Genomic DNA, 6441 nt, shown 5'->3' with positions numbered 1-6441 from the left:
AACCAACTACGACAAAGAAGCGTGATCCTCCACCACAGAACAGTGGTCGTCGTTCGAGAGAGAGAGAGAGAGAGAGAGAGAGAGAGAGAGAGAGAGAGAGAAGAGAAAACAGAGTGCAGGCGCACGGGGAAGAAGAAGAACAGTGAAATGGTTCAAGATTTTGTGCCCTAAGTAAAGGATATAACATCGATTTTATTTTTAACCGAGGCATAAAACTCTTTTGGCACCGATTTCCTTGACACCTGAGGCCAAACATCGAACGGCTAGTGACATTTTTGAAATTTTGGCCAAGTTTTGGTTTCGGGTCTCTGGAACTGAAGCATATTATGCTTTTTGGCACAGTTTTTTTGCAAACCGAAGCATAAAACTATTTTTGGATTCGGGTGAAAAGTGAACCAAGGCATAAAAGTTTGCAGAAATTGCAAAAATGTTATCGCGCCATTATATGTTTCGGTTCCTAAACAACCGAGACATATAAGACGAGTTAAAAACAAGATTTTGCAGCAGTGTAGTGTACATGTTCTTATAGTCATCATTGTCCTCATATTTGTTTTCGTTTTAAATTATTAGAATAATTATATCTTATTAGGTAACCTAACTTAACTTTTTTCATTGTTTCTCATGTCCTTATTTCTATTTCATATGGAAAACTTTACTTTTTTCTTTTGCTACCTAATTTTGTCTTCTCTCTCAATTATTGTTGGACTTGTTCAATATTTACAAAGTTCGCTCTCTTAAGTTAATTACTTTCCCTCTTACTACAACCTACAACCTTGATTACATTATTTTTATATGCAAATTTTGTTCAAATGATTTATTATATTTAAGGAATTACATATCCCAATTTGATATCAAATAGTTTTAGAGCACACATTTAATTATTTTTACTGATTTTTAATATTTTTATTTATCTTTCATTTTTTCGTGCGAGTATATCTTAATTTTAGGTGTTCAATTATGTAAAGTTTATAATGTATGTTATTTTGACTTTGAATAATTGATAATATCATATATTTTCTTTATGTAATTTTTAATTTTTATAAAATAAATTATTTAATGGTATGGATACCATTATCCAATGAACAAAAGTTGCATACTCAGATTATATATAAGAATGACAATAAATTTTACTTCGGAATGAAATGAGATAGTCAAATTTGTAATCATCTTCCCCATTCACTAATAACCAGTTGTGTAGGAAGTGCTTTCTCATATTTATTGAAAGGAAATGAAAAATATCTTATCTAAATTTGACTACTATAAAAGCTCAAATTTACCAAATTGACGTTTACAAAACATGTAGATCTATCTCAACTTTGTTGGTATATAAAAGAACACCCAAATTAGAAATTTATCATCAAAGCTAGTTCACAAAAGCAATATTAATATATGTACCAGATTCTTAAAAATTTCTTCAAAACCTTTCTTTTTCATACCTATAACTAAAACTAGTATTAGTATCACCTTAAAAATTATATTACGATGAATTTTAAGTAATTAACAATATAATCAAACTCTATAGTAATAGTACTAAAAGTTAAACTAATTAATAAAATAATCACTTGTTTGAAATATTAAAATCATTTATTTGTTATATTTGAAAGATTTGAATAATACAATTAGGATTTGAAATATAACATTTGAGAGATATCAAACATTATAAAAAAAATATAAAATAAGTATGTTTAATCTTACGACTGCAATACAAAAAGGAAATCATGTGGTAATAAATTATGTAGAGAGGAGCGATGTACAAATTGCCCAGATCACTGCATGGAAAGGACAATTTACAGACAGTGGCCAATTAGCAGCATAAAAAAAATATAATATATATATATATATATATATATATATATATATATATATGGAAAATAGGTTTAAAACAGTTTTTATCTGTTTAGGGCTTTATCATAGGTAAAAAATGAAAAGGACTTATCAACTGCCCCTCTTACAAGGCTACCAAGATCGTAATATTATTTTAGTTATTCCTTATTAATTACATTATAAATTCAACATCTACTGCTCAACATATACGCTATTTTTTGTCCCCTGCCTCGCTAAAAATTCATCATTTTATAACCATAATTTTAAATCAATATCCATAATGTTAAGGAAAAATTAAAAAAAATCTTCATCTTCTTATTCGTCAACTATAAATCATGATTTAAATTCAATTAAGTCGACTTTAAAACTCCACAAATCTCTTAATTATAACGCAAAACTCTTAATTATTTTGGTTTGCATATACTTCTCCATTTTATCCAAGTGTCTAATCCAATTTACAATTTTTAATAAGTTGCGTATTGTTCAATGAACCAACCTATTAACTAGTCAAATTAATCTTGCCATGATTGTGTATAATACTCTTTTCTACAAAGAAATTAAACTCTTAATATTTATAAATCTGAAATAGTATCTATAATACGATGTGAAGATTATTATTGTATATGTATAGTTTAAAATCACATAATTATATATATAATATATATTATGTTAAATTTGATAGCAATGAAATAAAATATATGGAGTTTTTTTAAGGTGGGTGGTATTTATGAGTAACGAGCAGGAGCAATCTTTGTCTCTCTCTGGACTTAAAGTATAGTCCTTCTTTCAAATATGCAAGTCAAGTCAATTATCGTTGTGCAGGGCTTCCAGAACATCAATTATTGCGAATGGGTTACCATCAAACCAGATATCATTGCCTTTCCATTTTTTTTTTTCTTTACTTCATTCAAAATCTTCTCCATTTAATTTAATTTTTTCTTTAATTGGCAACAACCTCACAAAAAAAAAACGAAAAAGGTTATAGCTAACATTAATCGCATCAAATAATCGGTTAAGAAAAAAAAAAGCATGAACATGTTAACTTCTACTTTTTAAAATATATCATATCCTTAAATTTGAGTTTAAATTTAGTCTGCTCATACAAATTTCTACGTGACCATTTTTATTTACATACATCATCTAAGATATTTACATTTTTTTTATCAGTAAAAAAAGTGATCTAAGTAAATATAAAAAAGAGAATATGATCCAAGGGTTTCCACCCTTAAAAGGTTATTTCTACCTCACCATCCCAAAACACCTCATGTAAACTAAATCCCTAACACGTGATAATCCATTAGTTATAACAAAGTAAAGCCACACTAATATTCTTATTTACTGACAGAAATAAAATAAATCTTTTTCATATTTTTTAACTACAGTTGTTTTAATATATATATATATATATATATATATATATATATAACTTTAGATTATTAATTTAAATTTTGATGGACGGCTTTTACTTATTTAATATCTTTAAAGTGAAAATAATATATGAGAACACGCAAGTTTGAGAATCCAAAAAATAAGTTTATTAGAGATCAGAAATTGTTAAAACAAAAATAAAAGAAATATTTTGTATTTGTCAAATGATAAAAAATAAAAAAATAAAAAATTTATTAAAGATAATTATGTACTACAAAATATCGTCTCAATTCATCTCATTTCATTTTATCAAAAATGTGATATGGTTTTAAAGAGTAAAATTTCATTTTTGAAAAAAAAAAATGGTAGAGTTTTGGAGAGAGTGTCCCATTGGAGTCACACTCTTTAACCATTCGGCCATGGATGCTAACTAAAGAAAATATGCGCGTTTATTATATATATATATATATATATATATATATATATATATATATATATATATATATATATATATATAGCACTTTCCTTAATTTATATTTTTAAAGATAAAAGAAGATAAAAAATCCTACTTAAAAGATACAATTCAAAATTGACAATTTCCTAATAAATTATCAAAGATATGAATAAAGAAAAATTGAGTAAAACAATTTAGAAATTATTTTTTCATATGTTACAACTAGACATAGTGTGATTCAAAATCAATAGACTTTTCTGAAGAAGTAAACTCACATAATTAAAATATTTAGTATTATTTTATACACAATCAATAAAATTCTCTTTATATTAAAAAAATAAAAGAAAAATGATGAATATTCAAACAAAGAATAATATTTTTGTCATTTCATTTTATTTCACTTTGAATCAATGTAGAAGAAGAAAAAAATCTTCAACAACCGCAAAAAATATATTTATTGATTTGATAATTATTGAATTATTTAAAATAAATGAATTGTTAGCCAAACAATGAAATTATATAGTCAAATTCGAGCACTGCTACATGAAACTCTCAGCATTCTTTATTTATATTATAACTTGGCCTAACTTAAGTGTGATTTAAAGGAAAGGAAAAAAAAGATACCGCGTTAATAGCCTATTAACTAAACTAAGTTTAGGAAAATACTGCATTGGTATTTGAAAGGATTAAAAATAGTAGAGATATACCTAATGCTACTCTACTTCTTGAAATTTTAGAAACAAAAAACAAAATGTATGAAGAAGATGAAAAGTAGAGCATGATATAAACTTTATTTAGTCTTCAGGTAAGAAGATAAAACTCAGATTTACAACTAAACAACATAGGCAAAACAAATAAACATGGAAAGATCCTGAAGCATATGAGGGTTTTATTTAATTCCTAAAAATTGTCCTCATCACGACTCAGTTGTCTGTCTTGATGCTTTCATGTTTGAAAAACTCAAGAAAAACTGTGCTCTTGCACTTAGGGCACTTTGGATCCTCCTCTGATAGCATCACGAACATGAAGCACCGAGGACAACCAACCAGATCCATGGCCTTTGTTTCTTCACCATTTTCACCATGCACTTTCTCTTCTTCCTCGGTCGCAAACTTTGGTGAGTATGATACCGAAGAACAAGACGACGAGGAAGAAAACTCCGGCCATTCACCTGATGATGACGAAGAAAACACCGGCGATGTTGGCCTGTTCGCCACCTTCAATTCCGACCCTCGACTCTTTCTTTTGCGCATCTTCTCAAACACTAACTCTCCTCTAAATCTGTTCATTTTCAAGAAGAAATAAAGAAAACATCATTTTCACAACCTAAGTGAACTCAATTACGCACTAAACGGACTAATTATAAAGAGCAAAAACGAGAAAGGTAGACAGCAATTAGCAAGTCCTTTCATATATATATATATATATATATATATATATATATATATATATATATATATATATATATATATATATATATAACTCCAGAAAGGTTCTAAATTGTGTTCAAAGTTTATTTTTTTGTTACGTTTTTGAAGACAAAACACGGTGAATACGGTCATAATTGCAATTGCAGTTGCAGGTTCGGTAAAACAAGAAACTGTTACAGTCAAAACTGCGGTCCCAGAAAGACGTTTAAAACCTAGAATTAACATACAAAGTCACAAAGAGATGTCATGTTCCTTAAGATTTGAAAAGAGGGAATTAAGCTGGTAAAAGCAAACTGTAAAAATCTGTTCTGGGTAAAACCAACAAGGGTTTTTTGTGTGTTTAGTGTGAGCTTTATCGATTTGAGAAATGAGTACATTGCAGAAAACGATGAAAAAGATTGGCATGTATGCAAAAGGTGTAGAAGTAAATATGAGAATAAGTAAGAAAAGAATAGAAGCAGTTGGTGGCGGGAAGAACCAGAATTATGAGGCGGATGGATGCATCACAACCGTATCATGAGGCAGAGAAACGGCAGCATAATATTGTACCAATCTGGTTTGTGTTGAGTGAAGCATTAGAAGGTGACACTATATGTAGAGCTTTTGAGGTGTTCAATGCATGAAGATAAACCAGAACTTATTGCCCACAATATTTATTGCCCTTATAAATGTCTAATTTACTCTGCGCAGAAAGTGGGGTGCAGTGTACTGTGAGAAATTCTCGGACGTCATTTTTTTCTAAATATATTCTTACTTTAACCCTCAATTTTTATTCGTTTCCCTTTTTTCCACCACTCATACAATCAAAATGGATGTATCATCATGATCTTCCTTATGGTAAAAGATCTTTCATTATACTACTTCTTCTATGAGCAAAAAATTTATATTTATTCACGTCTGATGGATATACCATATATTCTTTCCCACACTTATACCTATCACACTTGTACAAATTCTTTCAATATTAATTAAATAGTTTTTATGCAAAAGTTTAAAATAATTCAAAATATATTATTAAACAAAAATTATAACAACTAAATATTTATTACTTTTATAAATGTTAAGGGAAAAAGTATTTTCAAAATGTAAGTCAACTTGATAAATGTTCAACTATTTGACTGGTTAAAAAAGAGAATAACAGTTTATATATATATATATATATATATATATATATATATATATATATATATATATATATATAATGAAAGAAACTAATAGAGTATCTTTAATATTTTTGTTCTATGTTATGACAGTATGTTGTTTGTATTTTTCTTTTACATTCAAACACATTTCACTTTTGTAGATAACTCAATTCTCGTCTTTTCAATAAAATAATTATTTGCAAGTTTTCTCTCACTTGCATTA

At 27.7% G+C, this 6441-nt stretch overlaps 1 long non-coding RNA gene across 1 annotated transcript; it reads right to left on the bottom strand.

The window, feature by feature from the left end:
• Nucleotides 1-4402: 4402 nt before the first annotated feature.
• LOC114186051 lies at nucleotides 4403-5719 on the bottom strand. Its single transcript, XR_003604969.1, has 2 exons — nucleotides 5555-5719; nucleotides 4403-4927 (listed from the first exon to the last, which is right to left on the bottom strand). It is a non-coding gene; the product is annotated as an uncharacterized LOC114186051 (long non-coding RNA).
• Between the last annotated feature and the right edge of the window lie 722 nt (nucleotides 5720-6441).

This window comes from Vigna unguiculata, chromosome 5, assembly GCF_004118075.2.
Source record: "Vigna unguiculata cultivar IT97K-499-35 chromosome 5, ASM411807v1, whole genome shotgun sequence".
Taxonomy (NCBI): domain Eukaryota; kingdom Viridiplantae; phylum Streptophyta; class Magnoliopsida; order Fabales; family Fabaceae; genus Vigna; species Vigna unguiculata.
This window is presented reverse-complemented; position numbering and strand designations above follow the sequence as displayed.